The 21,982-nt window shown below is 37.2% G+C and overlaps 1 protein-coding gene across 11 annotated transcripts in view; it reads left to right on the top strand.

Moving 5' to 3' along the window:
* LINGO2 (leucine rich repeat and Ig domain containing 2) overlaps nt 1-21,982 on the top strand; it is a 434,702-nt gene that overhangs the window by 42,291 nt on the left and 370,429 nt on the right. For 10 of the 11 annotated variants that reach the window (XR_007456517.1, XR_007456521.1, XM_049624668.1 and 7 more), the window contains exon 2: nt 11,424-11,456. The exons of the other annotated variant lie outside the window; for it this stretch is intronic. The gene's annotated coding sequence lies outside the window, so the exon portion shown is untranslated. The remainder of the gene's footprint in view (nt 1-11,423; nt 11,457-21,982) is intronic. 11 annotated transcript variants of the gene reach the window in all.

The following is a 21,982-nucleotide window of genomic DNA, read 5'->3' as shown; positions in this document are numbered from 1 at the left end:
ATTAAGGAAGAGAGAAGAAAGCATTCGGGGTGGAGAAGGGACTATATATAAAAACAAGAGGCAGAGCAAAAATCTAAGATCAATGTGTACAACAAAAGATTAGAGATCTATGGTGTTTCAACTTTAAAAATGAAAGGGTGAATGCTTCCGGCAAGGTAGGCAAGAGGCTACCCTACGAAGGGCCTCAAATGCATGTAGAGTGAATGAGCTTCATCTTATAGGTGATGAGGTACACATGAAGGATTTTAACCAGGGGTCTTGGCTCTGGATCGGGCTTGAGGCAGATCAGCTCTATGGCAGAGTAGAAGAGCCCGCCTCCACTACCACCACCTTCTACAGTAGCGTTCCTATTCTTTGTGTCCCTTTTGTTCTAAGTGTCATGTACATCATAAATCCCCACAAATCTTGTTTGGAAAAAGGTGTGAAAAAATCATGATTCCAAAGTAGCAAGTGCTTTAATTGTAGCAATTTCTCGTTCAGTCCTCATAGTATGAGGTAGATGCTGTTTATTATCACCGCATTTTACCAATCAAGAAAATGAGGCATGGGGTCAAGTAACCTGTTGAAGATCACACAGCAAGTTGAAGAGCCCTATCAAGGGTATCTAAAAATAGAGCAAGTATTATTAGCCACTATGCTTTAGCACTTCCCATTTAAATATACTGTGTGGCTTGTAGAACTTAATTACAATATTTCTATATGAGGGTTTTAGGTATTGAAGAGCTACAGACTGTGTGTGAATGAGCCCCGTGAGATTCAAGGCTTTGCTCTAAGTATTGCTGAGGTACAACATAGGAAATATAAAATGTATTTACTTGGTATTCAGCTGACTCACCCTGTGGATATTATGTTTGTCCTTAATATAAATGAACACTTATTAATGTCCATAATGTGCTATAGGTGGCTAGCTAAACCCACTTAATATGTGATTTATTGATGTGATTGTTTTACAAAGACATACCTAATGACTTTTCTCATGTGAATCTTTCCATGTGAATTATTCAATGTGAGAACATCTTTGTCTGAATACTAGACATTTGAGATGTTCTAATAATGCTTTAATATTTTAAATGTCACAGATGATAAATGCCACTAGCTGAGATAGTTTAATGATCTAAAACAGTATTAAAGATGAAATGGAACTGATATTTATTTTGTGTCTAGTATGTGTGAGGCACTATCTGTGTATAATCTCACTAAGTCTCATTTTATAGATAAGAAAACTGGGGTTCAGAGAAGTTATGGAACTCATCCAGTGTTTTCCAGCTAATAAGTAAGAATGCTGGGATTCAACCTCGGTACATCTGAAGCCAAAGACTGCTCTTTCCATTGTAATGTACTCACTGCAATATACTCACTATGTGTATTAACAATATGCAGACATCTTTGAATTTATTAGCAGTAAAAGGAAAAATTAAATCTACAAATCTGAATGATGCCCTAAGCCTTTTGACCTACAGGGCAGGACTCTTAATGATTTGGCCAAAAATCTTCCCCAAATTTGCAGCTTTGGGTTTCTTCTCTTTACAATAGGATGGTTAGGTTAGAAGTACAACATAAATGCCCATCTGGGTGATTTCCTCATTTGTCAATATATTATCAACTTTCTGCAAGCTGAGGACTTCCATCAGATACAATTGACTATGGGCAGAAGATGAAGATTTCCTTTTAGAGCCACAATTACAATCTATGAATAATAATAATCTTTGAAAAGATTGTTGTCTATTTTTCTTCTTGATGGTGCCCATTCAGACATAAGCATCTTTTGTGTATTTGATATATATACGTGTACACTCCATCCCAAATTGCTAAGGACACATTTGAACTCCCTATAAAAGTTGTTATAATTATTCTATGGGCAGTCCTTGTGTTCCTTGAAATCTGCTATCTGCATGCATGGCCGCACCCAGTTCCAAATTACATAATACATCAACAGCCTCAAGCACACCAACCATGCACTGTAATTATTCTTGCAGCCCTTGGTATACAAATACCCACAGACTCACTTTTTTTTTTCTATTTCTACCATGTTAATCAGAACTCTATTACTGAATTTCTGGCTGTTTGTTTTGCTCTGCACTTTCCTTCCAGACTTGACACACCAAGTTCTCAATTGTTATCTTTTAACTAGTGCCCTGAAAAAGCTGATGGGTTCTGCTGTAAGATTCCAAACACCATCCTATATAGCCATAATTACTGTCAGGGATCCTGTTTTGAACACACTGTTTTCTACCCGCCAGTGTTGGACTTCCTTGGGTATTGACTCAAATCAAGATGGAGTTTACCATGTTTCTTTGGATCTTGTATAAAGGAAACCCTTGGCCCTGAGAAAGAAATACACAGTTAGGGACAGGCCCCAGTCACATCCAGCTCCTGCTCCTTGTTCTTGAAAAGCCTGAGTTGCTGTAGACCCAATACATGTCCTTCATGTGAAATACACATCCATTTCTGCTTCTCTCTTTCTATCCAGTCTGTAGATTTTGTGCTTTTCTTATTTTGAGTCTCTAGTTTTCTTTCTTCTCCAATTTGTCCTATATATCATTGTCAGATCAATCTTCCCAGGATTTAACTTTATTTATACTACCTCTTTTTAAAAACACTTTGTAGCCTCCTATTGTCTGAAATACCTGAAAAATATTAAGCTTCACATAGAATACCCTTCACACTATGGTTCTTTTGGCCTTTCCAAACATACCTCCTCTGTATTTCCTCACTCCTACTCTAATATGCTTATCCAAATTGACTGATTTTTATTTTCTGATCACCCACCTTGACCCTTCTCCATACCTGAAGGAACCCCACTTCCTACTTCTCTGTTTCCATTTACCAGTTTTTCAAGGCTTTTTCTTCCATGAAACTTTCCCTTTAAAAAATTTTTGCATTTGAAAGAAACCTTTGAAGGCATTGAATCCAATAATTTATTTCATGATTTTTCTCCCCTCTAAAATATCCTCTGTTAATGATCGCCTAGTTTATTTATGTTTGGTGACAGGGAAATTGGTACCTAGGCTAAGGTACATACTGTGTATTACTATATATTGCCAGTGTCTTATACATTTTAGAGTCAAGTATGTGCTTCAAACATGTTTCCTAAGTGAATGAATAAATGAAGGAATGGTTGTCCATCTCTCAAGGCCAGCTGACTTTTTCTGTAAATGGTTGCATAGTGAACATATTTGTGAGCTGTATGGTCTCTGTCGAAATTGCTCGTCTCTGCTCTTGCAGCAGGAGAGCCAACATAAACAATATATAAACAGCATAAAGAGTGGGGCTGGATTAGGCAGCCTGTAGTTTGCCAGCCTCTGTCTTTAGGCAATAAAAGCCATCTTGAGACCGTTTTTAGTATTCTTCATCATGTTACTTTGAATCTTTCCAGCTAAAATTTTATGGTTTTTATTCAGATGTTCCAAAACAATTTGCATGCGTCCCCTGATCATGTTCAGTTCCTTCAGCCATACCTTATTTTGTTTTGAATTTCTTCACTAACTCAGCCTTTCTCCCAGATTATGTTCGATTTGTTTGTAGATCTCATAAAATCTGGTTTCCAAAACAAAAGCAATGCTCCCTATTGATATGACAACTGAACACTAAAGCAGGTTCATTTCCTACCTTCCTTTATATACTGTGGGTGTAATAACAAAGCCTAAGATAGCACTAAAGTGTGTGGGAGACACATCACATTTCCTATTGATTCAAAAGTCATACTTCCATTCTGTATTCTTGTCTAAATCACTCTATGTTAATTGACATAGTGGGGAGGTGGTTACTTGGCAGAGCAGGATGGGGGGAGAGGACCAAGTAAAGAATCTCATGTTTTTCATTATATTGCTTTCTTACTTTATTTTAAAAGAATGAATGATGTTAAGGACTAGTTTAAAAATTATAAGACACCTGTAATGACACAATGGCTCCCTGATTCCTAGGCCAGTGCTTTTTTAACCAATGACATTCATCAAATGCATCTTGTTACCTTTAGTTCATCACTCAGTTATTTGCTATATTTGTCCCATTTAGTTCTATCCCTTTTATCTCATCTAGTCACACCATTCACTCATTCTAAGATATGTATCGAGTACTAACCACATGTCATTTACTGTGAGAAAAAGAGAGATGTCCCTTTTGCACAGTGCTTACAGTCTGCCTTGACATCAGGCCACAAATGCACCATGTGATTCCTGAGCAATCAACAGAATCCACGTTTTCTTGCTGTGTCATATGATCTCTAGGATCTAGGTTGTGTATCCAAACATTCGCTTACTGTGGGATTAAGTCAGTTTTCCGTATGTTCCCTGACATTTGTTTCAGGTTCATATTTTCATTCTATTCCTTCTCCTTTGTTTTCCACTTAGGTTTTGTCTTTCTCAGTATCCCTTTAGGTTCCCCTTGGGATTCTGGGCTTGGATATACCTTACTAGCTGTCACTTATTTAGAATGTGTCAAGCTGTATACCTTTCCTGTGCTTAGTTTGCCTCTTGAGACTTAACTTGCACCTCAGGCTGAGAAAACACCTTGTCTGGAAACAGATAACCCTTTGGAGGCGGGGTACAGATTAAACCGTGGCCTCCTGATTCCTTGTTCAGTACTTTTTAAATGATACTGCTTTCCCAGAGTTGTAGAAAGGCATGATTTCACCTTAGTTAATTTGGGTTCTATTTGCCATCTCTGTCAGGAGGACTAAAGCAGACAAACATAAAACAACCTGCCTTTACTCTCTGGCAAGTGCCACTTCAACGGTTCTTATAAACTGCCTACTCATCTCCAAACCATTTCTCTGGTTCCAGCCTGCAAATTCAGACAATTCCCCAACATCTCTCTGTTATTTAATTTCAAATATTCTTTAAAAAATGCATCGAAATTAAATTCTTAGAACATAATTTTCCACTCTGATATGCTCTGTGCTGGAGAGACCCTGGGGTTACAGAGTCAACCCCATGCCTTTATATGTAAGTCTTTATCTGTTTGTTGGTCTGTGTTTTCATATGTACTAGCGTGATGTTAAATATAGTATATAGCATGTCGCTTTCTGTACTGACTTCACTCAGCTATGCTCATTCTGGGTGTCATGGGCAAAAAGTTGACTCTCTTCCCTGAACCCCAAAATATTACTCATTAGGAACTGAGTAGTCACATGCTGTTGCAGGTTTGAGAGAATGCCAATTGTACTGGCCTTATAAGTCAAGGTAAGCTCCTTGTGAGTAGGTTGTGAACATCTCTGTGTCTTCCACAACCCCAATTATAATAATTAATGAACTGATTTGAATCTATGTTGATGTCTTCCTGAGGTTTACAGGTTTACATGTTAATGACTTTCCTTAAGAATAATGAATGGCCCCAGAATAAATTTAGAATAACCGACTGTACAGTCCTACAGAATTATCAATCATTAGGTGAACAATGGTCTTGTAGAGGTGTTTCTGGAAGTCTGGATGTCTTTAACTTAAAGCTCACTGTGTGGAGTGTCCTGTACAAAACCTGCTACTTCTTAGTAAAGCATCCAATTCTTTAGCTTCATGCTTCATTCAAAATATTTCCTGTGCTTTGCTTTATTGACCCACATCTCCACAGGGGATGTATAATGCAGTCCTGTGGGGGAGGTTCCTACAGGTTCCCAGTTACCACAAGTTGAAACTTTTCACATCCCTCAGATATTTCAGACTTTGTCAAAACCTAGCTCCCAATGGAATAGTGTAATTATAACCTTTTGTCCAATAACCAAAGATGAGTAAGATAAAACTAAAGTTAGGAAGCCTTCTTCTCTGTGTAACCACTCTTTTCTGCCCTCTTTCTAGCCAGTTTCTTGAAATTTTCTATTCTCAGTTTTGTGTCAGAGCAATACCACCTAACACCCTGTGTTTATTTTTCCTGTGGAGCCTGTAATGAAGTTTAATGGTAGGAGGGCATAAGTAAAGATGCCACATACATCGAGGCAGAAGAGGGTAATAATTTGATCCAGTCTTAAGAGTTGGTAGATGAGATCAAGTAATTTGTGATGCAAAATGTCTTTAGGAACAGAGTGAAGAGGTACAATGATTTGCAGAAAAGAGACTACAGAGACATGGTGACCACTGAGTTGCTCTGTTCACTGGTTGTAAAATCCTAACTGCATTCTCTCAAAACTGCAGAGAATTAGGTAGCTTGTGTGTTCTGATTGTAAAGGCTGCCTGAGGTAATATTTTACGGGACTGTAAATCGTTCTTACTGCATTTCATGCTTGATAAAATCCTTACATTTATGGTAGCAAATGTAAGCCTTTGTTCCATAACTAATCTTTTAAGTTTTTTGCAACCGAGAAGTCTTGATTTTTTTCCTAGAAAAATGGCATGATCAAAAGTTATCATTTTGTTCTTTGAAAATAGACTAGCATTGGGGCGCTTGGGTGGCTCAATCGTTTAGGTGCCTGACTTTGGCTCGGGTCATGATATCACAGATTCAGTCTCTGTCTTTCTCTGCACCTCCCCTGCTCGCTCTCTGTCTCTCTAAAAATATAAATAAACATCAAAAGTAAAAAGAAAAAAAAGAAAATAGGCTAGCATAACTGGGGATTTTGGCCAAATTAACCTTGAAATTAGCCTTGAGATATGTTTTATAACATAGATACAGATGTACACACATATATGCAAAGGCATGTGCATACATATTTTACTATAATATAAATTAGTATGTGTGTGTGTATAGATGTCTATTAATTTATCTCAGTCTGGATTTCAAGAGGTATAAATACATTAGTTTAATGTTCCAGTGGCAGCGTAATTGTAGATAGTGTGTAACACTGAAGAATGCTTTCTGATTTATAGGCTTAAACATATCATTATTGACTGTGTTTACTGCCTAAACAAATATATGTTTAAAATTAAATTAAACTGTTCTTTATGGGAAACAGGAAGATACAATGGATATGCTATGGGCTTAAGAGGCAGTCATATCTACGTTCAGTGCTCAGTATCAAGTCTTCTGAGTTTTGTAATCTTTCTTTAGGTCAATTTTCCTGAGAGACACTGAGATGGAAGTGTTGTTTTGTTTTTTTTTTAAGTTTATTTATTTTGAGAGAGAGAGTGTTCACAAGCAGGGGAAGGGCATAGAGAGAATGAGAGAGAGAATCCTAAGCAGACTCCACACTGTCAGCACAGAGCCAGATGAGGGACTCGATTCCACAAACTGTGAGATCATGACCTAAGCAGAAATCAAGAGTCAGATGTTTAACCACCTGAGCCACCCAGGCGCCCCTGTGATGGAAGATTTTATGCAGGAAGTTTTCTGGGTAGTGTACTTGAGATCAACATCGTTGGAGTTGTCCCAAGTAGAGAAAAGGGGGCTTGGCATTTGTACTCCTATACTGGTGAGTCATTAGATGTGAGCTGCCTGTGGGACGGTAAATAATCTGGGTAAGGCAGCTCCCTTTGGTAGAGGGAGGGAAATCTCCAGAGAGGGAGTCAGCTGTGAGCCATTGGAGGCCAACACTTCAGGCAACTGGGGAAATGACTCCCATTTCCTAAAGGCAGATGTGGGCAATGTCCTGCAGCATCTACTGTGTTTACTCCTTGTGATACTTGGCTTTTTTTGCTTCATATAATAAGTTTATTCTATCTGGGAACAGCTCCTCCAGGATTCCTTAGCAGTCACCTTTCTTGAGAAAACCTCCAAGAAAAAGATTATGGGGGACTACAGCCCCTATCAGCACAGCTAGTCTCAAGGCCACAACTGATACATATTGTCTTCCTATTGTCTTCTCTCTTCTACTACCCATTCTAGAATCCCTTTTTCCTCGGCTAGTACCTCTACTGATATATGTAGTTTACCTTGTGGGCTGGCACAGACCGTTACTGAGGGGTCTGAACCTCCTCACCATTCGCATAGGTCATGGCTGCTGTACTTGTCCATTTATTATCAAAAATAGGCAGGAAAATACTAAAGAAAATGCTCTATGAACTACCTGGTTACCAGAAGCTCTTCCCTTCCCTTGTTGTAGAACAGCAGCTCTACTTCCTCACAATGATCGATCAGTTATCCTGCCAATATGGTGGCTCTTCTTACTGCCAGACAGCTGACATAGGATGCTCAAAGTGATTGGATCAAAATACATTTTAAAGTTTAATAGGACTCCTACTGTGTCCCCTCACGGAAGCATTCTACTTCTGAAAATTGGGATCTCTAGATCCAGACCCTAAATTTGTGGAAACAGGAGCCACCAATTCCCCACTTATGCCACTGGGAGTGATGCTAAGTTCAACCAATTCCACCTCCTCTCCTTGGTTCCTAGACCCATGTATACATTCTGTCTACTGAGAATGAAGTACTAAATAAAGGTCTTGATTTGGAATATTTATCGTATTCTTCTGGTGACACCCCATCATTGTCGGATACCATCTTCACACGGGTGTTTCAGCCATACTGTCAAAAGGGTGTTGCATGGGACTATCAGGCCAGAGCTTCTGTGTCATGCCATATGTGTTGAGATGAGTAGATGCCATGAACATGTGCCCACTGCTGATGTCGAAAGTATTTCCACTGGGTGATATTATGGAGGATCATGTAATGATGCCTCCAACACTATAGGTTGTCAGATTATGGTGCTAAACAAAGCCCTACAAGCAATTAAGCAAACACATATTTGGAATTTGCTTCAGTTTAAGTGAAAATGATTCACTGCTCCTTCTTAGGTGGAAGAAGTCCAGGGTCATAATCAGCTTTCAGTCAAGTGGCTGGTCGGTCTCCCTGAGGGCTAGTGCTGAAATTGAGGCTTGAAATTGACCCCTATTGTTACCAGGCTGGACAGCTCATTAACCTTTCCATGTGTGGGAGAACAGAAATATTCATTGTGTGGCCTATATATGAAATAAATGGGTTCCACTGAAAGAACAAGGGAGAGGTTATTCTAAGACTTAGAAAAGAAATGAGAGAGGGCAGTGGAACTCTTTGGGAAGGGTATTAGAGAGTAAAGCTGAGAGAAGAACCAAGAACAGATATTGGAAATCTTCAAGCTACGTAAAACAGTTATCAGGTGGCTAGAATGTAGTCTGCTAAAAAAGAAACCATTAGTTTATATATTTTTGTTCTTGTCTTTTATTTCCTGTTTTGTTTTAGTTTCTGAGTTTCTTTTTAATCTTAGTTTCTTTTTTGATCAAGCCTGGTAAATTTGCCAGGTTAAAAAACGAAAAAAGAGATCTGAGAGAGAGAACGAAGGATAACTTGGACTCTTTGGGTAAATAAATTATTTCAGTGATCCTAATTTTCCTTATGTATAAAACCGAAAGTAAAAATACCTGTCTTGCAATTACAGGATTTAAAAGCACGTCTGTAAAGTTCTTGTATATGATAGGTACTCAAGCACTGTTTATTAATATTGAAAAAATCCTAAACAATTACTGCTGATTTCCTAGAGAGTAAAGGATAGGGTCTCCATCCTTGCTGGGGCCCTGGTTGTATAGATCTTGCAAAGTAGAGGTAAGGCAAGCAGATGAGAGGAGTTAAGGAGAGACCCAGTTCCCATCCTATCTAGGGGCTCACTTATTAATAATTTTCACTGATTGACATTGGATTTACCTTTATTTGTTTTGCTGGATTTCTTTTTGAAATACTATAATATTTGTGTTTATTTTTGGATGTCCTTGATTCTGTCTTTTTCTATTTTTAAAAATTTCTTTTCTGCTTATCAAAAAAATGCATGTTCACTATAAACATTTCAAGCACTGAGAACTCAATCATGGGGGGAAGTTCCCCTTTCAACTTATTACTAAAAGATACTGTAAGTATTCAGTATCTATTCCCCTAGTTTTTCTTCTATGCAAAATCAGATGGTACATATACATAAATAAACATCTATATTTTAACAAAAGCAGAATCAAATTATATATACTGTTTTCACAACTTACTGTTTTAACCTAACAGTGTTTTCTGGGCATTTTTCCAGGACACATAGCATGAACCCATCTTTTTAATAACTTTAATATGCTATTGTATTCTATTGTAGCACGAAGTATTTGGGAGACATTCAGGCTGCTTCTGTAGGTTTACACTATTTAAAACAATGTTGTAATGAGTACTTAGATACCTCTAACATAAATTCTAGAGGTGCAACTGTGGATCAGAGCGCATGAAAAATTTTAATCTTACTGAATAATGCCAAATTGCCCTTCAAAAAGATGGCGTTGAATTTCACTCTGCACAGAAGTTTATTCCCATTCTCAGGGTAAGGGTAATAAATTCCATATTTGGGGAGTAAGGGTTATAGCCAGTGTCTATCTGCCATGGAGCTGACTATGCCACACACAGACTAAGAAACACTGGTTTTGGAAAAGAGAGACTGCGAGCGAATCAATTCACCAATGTGCACTGATACCAGTGAACGAAAGGGAGGCTTTTGACAATGAGCTCATAGATTTTTCAAGTCCAACAGACCTGAGTTTAAACCTTACTCTAATATTTACTACTGTGTGATATTAGGTAAATTACTCAATATTTCTGAGCCTCATAAAATTGGGATAGTAATATTATTTACCTCATGGGCTTGGTGTGAAGGTTAAATGAGAAACGTGTAATTCACGTACACCTGCGTGAAATACACACCTGTTCCTACACATGTCAACCTGATTGTGCCACACCTGCAATATAGCAATTATTAGCTATTGTTGTTGTTGTTGTTATGATGATGATGCTTTTCCAGAATACATATCTGAGATCCCAACAGGATGTTTTATTTCAGTGCTTTTTCTCTCACCTCCTCATTCCTCAAAGAGAACAATGACTAGAAAACATTGGTTGGGTAAATACTGCATTATCATAATTACAATTTCCCTGAGAAAAGTGGCTTGCAGTTTGAATATTCAGCATCATAATTACAATTTCCATAAGGAATGTAGAACAGTTATTATAAACAACACAATAATCACTTGGTCCATAAGGGAGAACAGATTATTGGGGGAGCAAAGAGGGAGAAGAAGCAAAAGCCTATATTCTAATAAGCATTCAAGAATAGAAATACAGAATCTGAGAATAAATTGTAATAGCCTCTTAAGATACTCTTGTCTGAATTTATCGACAAATCTTATCATGATGGCAAATTTCCATAGGTTGATTAATTGCTGCCTATATATTTTCTCCTTACATGCAATTTAGTTTTTATCATTTCTATTAAACACCCCTCTGTATTTTTACTCATTGTCACTCATAATTGCTATGCCTTCCAAAATTTTAAAAAGCAAACTATCACAAAGTACAAAAAGTACAAAATATATTTTTAAAAAACTATTTAGGGAGAAAAAAGTTTTATCAGAGTGTTTCTCTCTTCACAGTTAAATGTGTCTCCTTTGTCAAGGGAAAATGGGTAAAAGTTTTTTTTTTTTAAATGCTCTTTTTACTGCTGTGTTGCCTTAATTGGCTTTCACTTAAATTTTGCTATTTTTTTCTTGTCTTTTTTATTTTTTTAGGTGAGATGAGAAAAACAAAATGCAGCTTTCAAGGTTGGTACTTTTCATGATGTTTTAAAACCTCTTGTTAATATGAAACAGTATAAAAGAAGCAAAGCAAAATACGTCCTTAGCTTCTCACAAATAGTGATTAGAGGACATTATGTTTTTATTTTTCTCAGTCGTGGATGGAAAAGTACAACAGAGATTGTAACAGAATGCAAGATAACAATCAAATATAATACCTGATTAAATCCTTGTCAAAATTGTAAAGTTGGAAATATTCAATATTTTTCTACCTCATCCATTCACTTATCCATTCACCCATTAATCCATTAATCCATTTACCGTTTTTTTTTTTCAGTAAATGCTTTGTACTTATGTATTGTATATAAGCCCTGCCATCAGATCTTCTACTGTGAATATTTTGTTGTCTTACCTTCACCATATTCCCAACCCTACACCCACTTCCAACCCTTCTCTCCATCTCTGGCAGCAAACTTTTACCTGTTATCACAGGTCTTCAAGTTAGCTTGCTGTATTTGATAAAGGAGCAATGTTTCCATGATATTGCTCAGCTAATAGGTGTTCAGATATGTCTACTCCCAAATAATTAGGGTAAAAAAGGAAATCAGTGTGATAATAAGGAAAAGAGTCTTCTGTGTATAATGATGTATCGTGTAATGTCTTTCACTCTTGTGCGATATATATTATTATATGTAGTTTGCCATCACAAAGCTGAGAAGTATATCCACATACAGTAGTCTATAATTTAATCAGTCACCCTTCCTCAAAATACTAATATACGGTTCTTTCCTTTTACCTTGTTAGCAATTTTAAGACTTTCTGACCAAGATAGATGTGTTATACTATAAATTTTTTAAAAGAACAAAGCATTCCAGATGCACATGAAATGGCTCTTTGTAAGAAAATCAGAAGTAGATTGAAGCAAACTTCATGGGAAGCAGAGACTGAAAATTTTCTGTTGACAAAGGGTTAGTAAGTGGAAATTTGAAAGTACAATAGTCCTAACATTAAAATGAATAAATATTGTTTTAATTTGGAGGGCTGTTTTATTGTTCCATTTTAATGAACATTAGTATGCTTTATGTTTAAAATTTCAAAATTTTATTTATTTATTTATTTATTTATTTATTTATTTATTGTAGGTATGTATTATTTATTTATTTTTGGTATACTTACTATAAAAAGGCTTTCTCAATTATTCCCTTATTGTCTTTGATTTCTCCAATCTAATTTTTTAAAAAATAAGGTCTTGAGATCCTCAGTAGAAAATTCTGTAACCAGAGATATTTTCAGAAACTTAACTGTCGTAATTGGGGAGGGACTCTAGTGTCTGTGTGCCAACCTAATTTAATTTTACTAATCTAGATTAAAATAGTCTAAATTATTTCAGCCATCAGTCTCTTTAATTATAATATTTATTGGGAGGCAGTAAGTAGTGGTTGAGATGTTAGGCTCTAGAATCAACTTGCCCAAGTTTGAATCCTGTTTACCCATCTACTATTTGTGTGTTGGGTGAGCTTATTAACATCTCTAATACTTGCTTTCCCTTGTTGTAAAGTGTGAGAAATAGGAATCCTTACCTCATAAGGTTTTTAGGGAATACATGAGATGATTTATCTACAAATCACTTTGCCATATTGTAAGAATGCAGTAAATGATAGCTACCATTATTACTTTGTTTCATTATCGTTATTGTAAAACACTATTATTAGAGGTAGGCAGCATCTTTACTTCTCTGAATTAAATTTCTCTCATGGACTTGATCTTTAATGTTTCACCATCAGAGATGTATTCATTATGTGGTAAACTTTGTTCCATGTGAAAATATAACCTGGGATTTCCCATCGAACTGTGACATCTTGTGGCAAACCACATCTACTTTTTTCTAAATATAAGATTTTGAAAAATATCACCAAGGTGAGAGAAATAAGCAATTTGAGTGGTTGCTGTGGGGAGAAGAGAAACAATAGTAGTAAAGAAGGAGTCAATGCTTTGAAGGAGAGGTTTGGTACCAGCTTTCAAATCTTGCTTTTACAGAAATAAGCATTGTCTGTGCCTTTGTGTGCAGAGTCCCTTCATTCATAGTGATGAGGCCTGGTAGACAGAGGAGAGACTGCAGATTGGTGGGAAAGAGAAAACATTAAGGACAGATTGGAAATCATTCATCCATAGCAGTAAAAATGCTAAGAAATCTGAAGGGCAGAGTAGAAGAACAATAGAAAGGGAGGGAACTGGATCTCTTGGTGACATCTGTAGTTCCGTATGTATGCATTGTCCATGTGTATCAAAATAGATGAGGAAAGTCAGCCTTCCCTCAACTAGACTGGCCAGTGATCTTATGCCAAGTCACCAATATACAAGGGTCATCCAACAGCAGCCTCTCAGTGCTGGAGCTCATCGTAAGCCCAAAAGCTAGAGGTCTGAGTGAAATGATTCCACTTTGTTCAGTCTCCCTTAGAGAGGCAACAGACACTCCAAAGTCCACTAGATTGATGACATAAGGAAGAGAAATTTGCCATCTTCACATCCAAGCCCCAAGGTTCATTTTGACACATATTCTGTCAAGTATATATACATGTTAAACTTAGACTTTCTATAGGGAAATAATTCTGATCCATTGGAGAAAATGACATTTCTAATTCAGTCTCATAAAAAATGCCAGGAATATCATAGTCCCAGCAATGCAGGATACTACTAAAAATTCTTAATCTGGCCTCTGAGATAGCAAGATTCCAAATCGCATAAACACACTTGGATGAAAGGGGATTGTAGCTCTGCAGTGACAAGGTTTCTCATCTGTAAGGGTCTGAAACATTACCAGTTGAAATGAGATTATGGTGCCTACACTGGATTCCATGGATAAATGGTAAAACTTCATGATCTCCAATCTTGTGAAAGTACAGTTGTTAAGGAGAAATAAAAAGAAAAAATATATATTGATGACTCCAGAACCACCTCCAGGAAATACTTAGATATTTGATGGAAGTGCCTCATTTCTGAACCTGCCTCAGACACCCAATCTATCCCTACAGTATCCCCTAGACTCTCTGTCACTTACATCTGCTGTATGTAGACTTTTCTTATGGTTTGCATTAGCCACTGGAGGTATACTCATGCCCTTTTCATGAAAAGAAGTCACAGTTACAGATTTTTAGGTCTAAAAAATACTTCAACTATTACTCATTTTAATCTATTTTCCCTTGAGATAATGAAAGTCAGGCCCACAGAAGTTAAGCAACTCTTTTAAGTTACTGAGTTCACTAGTGATGAAATAGGGACCACAATCACATTGCTTAACTCCTTCTTTACCAGGGGCCATCCCAGACTTCTTGGTAAAGAAGATAGGAAGATCTTTTGTTTGTAATGGAAACTATTTCTGAAACTCTGCATTTGAATACCATCCTTTTGACTAAAATTATTATTCATCTCTTCCACTGTTAGGCGCTTCTCAGACCATCTCACTTCCCTGACTATATCATGAATTCCATAAGCTGAGAGCTCATGGCTACTATTTCTTTGTGTTTTACCATATTTGTAGGATTCTAAGTAAATATTGTGCAGTTTATTTTGACTCTAAACCTTGTCAAGAACCCCTACCTCTCTTTCAGCTCTGTGAATTCCACTGACATTTGTAGAAGACCCAGAAAAAAAAAAAATCTAAATCACTGAAGGTTACTAGAAAGCCAGCAAATATTATTGGGTTTAAGTTGAATTCTCTTTTGTTTTGTTTTTGCCAACTTTGCTACAGGAATGGAGAAAAGTAAATAGATCAAAATCAACTCATTGCCATAGTATGTGCTTGTGTGTGTGTGTGCGTGTGTGTGTGTGTATATATATGTATATATGTATACATGTATACATGTATATATGTATACATACGTATATATGTATATGTATATATGTGTATATATGTGTAAATATATATGTATATATATTAGAATATGAGAGGGTGGTTAAAAAGTACATTTAAACATTTCATTTAGCTGGGATGACTTGGGTTTAATGATTTGCAACCTAAACCATTAGAAGTGCCAGTGAGAAAAGAAGACCAATTGAAAATATGAATGTATGTTTATCTCTTTAGCAGATAGCAAGAAGGGTTCGGAGGCTAAATATTAATGGACTTATTTTTTTAAAAAACATAGATGAAAGGCTACAAATAAAAAAACTAATTTCCTTTTTATTACAGATTCTGAATCTAATTTCCTTTTGTCCTTCCTGTGTATTTGAAAATAGGATGTAGCTCTTATTTCCATGTCAGTGCTGTTTAATACTTTCACCCTGGGAGTGGTGTCTGTAGATTTGAGCACCACAAATGCAGAAGGCTGTTAATTACCTATTTTCTTGCACTTCTGTATCAAGTGTCATTCACAGAAACACAGATTAGATGATGATTATTAATTAAAGAGAAATTCCAGTATTCATGTGACTCTTTCAAAGATGACTTAAGGTGATCAGATTTATAAACCACAGAAACCATTTTCATAATTGCCTTTCCCCATTTATCAATGTATTCACAATGCAATGTTTCAAATCTTATCAAATGTCAAACCATTAAATTCCCCTTACGCACTAGTTCTTGCAGGTTTTGTCGTATATATCTCTCTCTCCTTTTTTTCCCAACATTTTATAATGTAGTTCAACCCTAGTCTCTCTGACTAAAATCTTTCCTCTGTCCCTCACACCTCTCTGATTTTACCTTGGCATATACTCCAGGTTTTCTAATGAGAGAAATTAAAAAGCTAAAGCAACCTAAGACTTCTCATTATTGGTTTGACAGTGCTTTCAAAGTAACTTAACATACCAAATAAATAAGCCTAATAAGTCAAAAAGACATTCAGAATTTTAATCTTGGGAATTGGCAGATTATAGAAATGCTAAATGTATTCGAATGTTAGCAAATTTTGTCCTAGCCATATATATTCTGTATATGAATACATAATACAAATACAGCACATGTACGTGTATATATATGTCCAGCAATAAAGATGGGGATGGATGCAAATAACACTATTAGTTGGACAAAGGCACCATACATAGTGGACTGAGCAATGGACTCACTTCTAATTGAATCAGCTGATGAGGCAGGTGATGATTATTAGTATGTTATTAGTATAGTATTGCGTTACCTGGCTTTTTAAACTCTGAAGCTATATTACCTTGATAAAACTAAAAGCTAAATGTAAATATAGTTTTAAATAGAAATAATTTGTGATTTATTCTAGCTCTAAATCTTGACCTTGCCACTTACCTTGGGGAACTCATTTCCTCCTTTATTGTTTTTTTTTTCTGGTTTGTTTGCTTAAATATTGGGTTTCATTTTAATTTTCCCCATTAAAGGAGCTAATTAAGGTGAATGATCCCAGCTTAATATCTGATGAGTGAGTCCTCCAACGTTCATTTCATTTCCCCCTTGAAGAAGCTGCAAAATGTGTTAGCTATTTTCAAATCTCAAAAGGAGTCTGATGTGGAAGAGAGATGTGATTAAGCCTATGGTTCCACGTGATAATATGAGAAACCAGAAAGCAGAAGGAAACATATCCAGCTCAATATAAGGAGGAACATTACTGTAAAACATGGCTATCCCGGGGCACAGGTAACTTGTGAGTTCCTCCCAAGTACTCTTTCAAACAGCCAGATGATCATATAATGGGTGAAATATGAGGAAACACTAGCACCGGGAGGCCAACCAGTTTATGTTTCGGGTTCTTCTTTCATATAAACTAGATGATGCTGTGCCCTGTTGCTGCTCCAGAAACGCAAAGACCACTAGGGAAGCAAGCTGTAGTTAGTATAGTAGCCGCAGGGATTGCAAGAGAAAACAACAGGGTTTGACTGCTTAAAGAAGTAAGAAAAATGTAAAGAATCACAGCAATCAGAGCCAAATTTGACCCCAGATTTAACATTGTGAAAAGTTCAGAGACCCCATAAACGGTAAGGGCTTGCTTTTTACTCTGGACTCCTAGGCACACACAGTCAGACCTGTATATATCCTCCACCCAGGAACACCCTTCCTTTCCTCTGCCTCTTAGGTCTCTGGGCTAGCCTCAAACTAGGTATATTCTCTGTGGGAAGAAGAGGAGGGGAGAAACAAAAGGGGCCCGTGGCAGGCGGAACTTTGTACCTCCAGCTCTCATTCTTATTCTTTAACTCTGAAGGGTAAGGTTAAACCCCCAAACAGATGGAGAAACTTCCTTTGCCCTCCTTTTCTCTCTCTCCTCCCTAGCTTGGCTTTCTCCCAGGCCCCATCAGCTGCTCTTTTTCTCCTCAGCTGCCACCTCTGTGATAAACTTTCACCCAGGCCTGTTGGAGCTCCTTTTTAGGACAGAAGTGTGGCTCCAGGATCTTGCATCATAGGATGTTGCCGATTTGCTTTCTGGTAATGACTGTTCTTGTATTATAGTGACTGCTTCTGCAGCCCAGTTCCAGCTCTTAGCTTTGGGCCATGTTTCTATTGGCCATGCAGTACCTAGGCAATGAATTCCAGCTAATTAGTTCCAATTAATTTTTTACATTCTGGTCCAAGTGGCATGTCCAGTCTCCTTTCCTGGTCTTCCCTACCAAGCTCCCCTTATTCCAGCTGAACTCTTCAGATCTTCTCTACTGAGAATGTCCTTCCCTCTTCTTTCCTTTCTAGCACATATTGACTAGGTGAACTCAAATATCTCCACCTCTTCTGTGAAATCTCCTCATACTCCCCTGTTCGAAACTAGACAGAAATCCTTCTTTGTTTCCAGGACATTCGGCCATTACTTCTATCATAACACTTGACATGTTGTGGCTCATGTCTTTGTGAGTTTATCTTCCCTACTTGTTTTCCCCAAAGAATGCTATTCTTTTTGGTATTCACAAAACCTAGCATAGTGTGTGATTCATAGCAAGAACCAATAAATGTTGTCTGAATGAATGAAATAAATAAGTAAATGAATCAGAATATATACTAAGCGTAAGCCTTTTTAAACAACTGATCTAAAGGATTAGTCATTAGAGAAAGCTTCAGTAGGCATCTTGCACATCTGGACAATTGTTATGCAAAATATTTACTTAGGAGGCAAAGAGATATTCTCTTTTCCTGTGGAAATATAAAAGGATTTTTGTTTCAAGGAAAATTACATTGAAAAAAAAAAGTAACTGTCTACAGTGCAAGAGACTAAGTTTCTATCTTCAGGGACATTCTCTTGTCTTTTTATATTACAAGAGTGAATAAGATTTAAACCAAGCAGCCAGTGTGATAATGTTGCCAGACAGCTAATAAAGAGGAAGATTAGAGAGTTGTATAAAATGGCAGGTGCCTCGGCAGATTCCACATCTTAGGCATTAAACACAGAACAAAGTGCTGCTGTTTTCAGAGGACCACCAAAAGTGTTTGCTGTCAGCTTTAGCAGCATGGTGCCAATCTGACTGTGGTGCTCATCTTACCAAAAACAACAGGGAAAAAATAAAGCAGGCAGCAGTAGATGGTACTTGGAACAGAGAGATGGCATCTGAAACAAAACCAAACTCTCGCAAAAGAAAATGAAGAATTATTTCTAGTCGGTCACTTACAGAACATCCTTGGCTTTCACAGAATAGATCATAATGTCTAATCATGTAAAGGATCCCAAAGCATCCTCTTCAGAGGGAGTCGACATTGTGGCTTACTTTCTATTCCAGTTTCTCAGGGAGTTTAGGATTACTACTATTTTAAGATAGAAACGAATTGGGTGATATTTGTTCTGCTGACTCATGTGACCAGCAGGGATCATAACCATCTTTATCTACAGAGCAAACACTGAAAATGTTTTGCATTTTTGTACCCCAGGAGTATAATTACAATTAATATTTTCTCTTTTGATCTTTCTTTGACAAACCATCTCCTCTTTGGAGATAAAGGCAATGTGGGGAAGAAAGTATGAATATGGGCCAGAAGAGAAGCAGGGAGACAGGTATAAGTTATGCAGTAGAAAAGTTCTAGGTTTGGAAAGGAGGAAGACAGAGAAACATTTCTAGCACTTACTAAGTGCTGAGCTTTGTGTGCTAAGTGCTTCACAGAGAATATATTACTGTATATATTTGTCTTAAATTAATAACTCAAAGTTAACAAAAATACCAGTGTATATAGTATAAAACATTGTACATAAGACTGATTTTGTATATAAGGCATTAATATCTGCAGAGGACCTTATCGGTTTACACCATAAAACTCAAACAGCCCATCTTATAATGTCTGACTTACTTTCAGGTCTTAGGCTTGTGAGGCAAATCTAAGAGTCCAAATTATTTATAAGAGAGGAGGCTGAGCTTACAAAAAAAAGGCTGTGGAAATTCCCTAGCCTTCAATCTATATTTAAATAATTACCTTGTATAGTTTAAGTACATGCTAATTATCACATAATAAATATTTAAATGTGCTAATCCGCTCAACTGTACCCCAAACTAATCGTCAACCCCAAAGACATCTAATGAATGTAGAAATCTCAGAAATTCATCATGAAGACAATAGTAGGAATTCTGTTAATGTACAGTTTGTCTGAAATAAAGGATTTCTTTTTCAGGTGACAATGTCCAGATAGTCTTGTCTGACTGGCTAATGCCAGTGAACCCACTGATTGGTGGGAATGATTAATTTGTGAGCCTATCAAAGGTCAAATAATGACAAAGTCCTATGTTTCACCTTTTCTAGTCGGTGGTACTGTCTGAGTTTCTTTTTATTGTTAAAGAAACCCAAACCTCTATTAGTTAGCATGACTATTACCTGAAGGCTTATTACTGGGAGCCAAAGATAAGATATGGCCTCCATTGGCTCAAATGGAATTACATCCCAGCAGAGGAGCCACCCTCTGCAGCTTCCTGGTAAACAGTTACTGATTCAGCCTGGTTGCTGGTTTTCTTACATACTGTTCCTTCTCTCCATTTTCTCAGCCTTAATTTAGTTCTCCCTCCCAGTAGGACCAGTGCTTGCCTATCTCAGTTATTTCACTGTTCATTTACCTGAGAGTCAGCTGGGCATGGGCTCTGGAGGTGAACTATCCCAAGTCGAAGCCCTGTTTTGCTACTTACTGTGTATGTCTTTGGAAAAGTTGCATAAAATCCCTAACTTGGAGTTTTCTTGCCCATAACATGCGGATGCATCCTAAGAGTTTCATGAATATTAAATAGGATAATCCGTTTACCGTGCTTGATGTGCAGTAGGTACTCCTTTGGTATTGTTACCACAATTCTGTGATTATGCTGGGTTGGTGAAGAGATGCATAAGTGGTTTCCAAACTCACAGTTTCTCTGCACTTTGACCATATGTATAAGCAGTTCCCTTGAGTTCTGACTTAGAAAATAAAAATGCAACAGACATCTCTTCTTTTGTTCAGATGCTGGGAGAATTAGAACCAAATTAATACCATCAGATTTAAAAACTTTTCAAAACACTGTTTTAATTGATTTTAGCTGTTAGAAGAATTACAGTCCAAGTCAAAGCCAAGTGACTTTTCTTGAAGGCTTAGTTCTTCCGTTACTCAGTCTTTGTTCTTGCTTTACCTATAATTGCACAATATTCATCGGTATTTGACTTTTATATTCCTCAAATCCTTTTGAAACAAAACAATGAAACCATTACTCAAGCGTCCAGAAGTTCTGGTTTCTCTCTTTCATTCCTCTCCTCTTCCCTTTCTTTTCCTTCGCTTCCTCCCTTACTTTCCCCCTCCCCTCTCCCTTCTTGCCTCCCCTCCCCTTGCTTTCCCTTCCCTTCTCTCCTCCCTTGCCCTGTCCCTTCCTGTGTCCCTTCCCCTGTCTCTTTTCCCCTTCCTTACCCCCCTTTTCCCCCCTCCTCCTCCCCACTCCTCCCCCCTGCCCCTCATATAGGGCACTTAGGAAAATGATTCAGTTAGTTCGGTCTATACCAGTTCCCTGTGGGACCTTTTTAAAAGTGCATATTCCTGTGTCCAACTCTAGAGATTCTGATTCTATAGATCAGAGTGGAGCCAGGGATCTGTATCTTTTTTAATAAATACTATTCATCTAGAACATTCAGATTGAACATTCTGCCATTCTTGATAAGCAAGTAGTAAAGAGATGGAAATGAATCTGGCTTCCAAATCAGACTCAGTCACCATCCGTGTGACCTTAGAAAATCACTCAACCTGTCTATGATTCAGTTTATTCATCTTTAAAAGATACAGAAATCTATAAAGTCTGTCTACCTAGATCATAAAGTTTCTATAAAAATAAATGAAATAATATCTGAAACAGGAAGAAAAAAATCTATTAAGTAATTAAATGACTATCTTGTTTCACAATCTAAGAATAGGATAATATAACTTTTTACAGGCAGATAACTGTTTTGTTTTGTTTTGTTTTTTGTTTTGAAAATCAGGACCCCATAGATGTGAACTAACCCCTCCAGATGGAATAGATATACGGGATCTTGAACAGTGTGTTAAACCACAAGTCATGACCCATTAGGGGACTATGAAACAGTTTGGTGGTGACTCCAGCATTTTTAAAACAGGATAGGATAGGATAGAAAGGGAAGAGAGGGGAAGGCCAAGACAACGTAGAAACTATCATAGCACCTTGACCGT

The sequence above is a fragment of the Panthera uncia genome, chromosome D4, assembly GCF_023721935.1.
Source record: "Panthera uncia isolate 11264 chromosome D4, Puncia_PCG_1.0, whole genome shotgun sequence".
Taxonomy (NCBI): domain Eukaryota; kingdom Metazoa; phylum Chordata; class Mammalia; order Carnivora; family Felidae; genus Panthera; species Panthera uncia.
The sequence above is the reverse complement of the archived record's forward strand: the minus strand, read 5'-3'. Positions and strand labels throughout refer to the sequence as shown.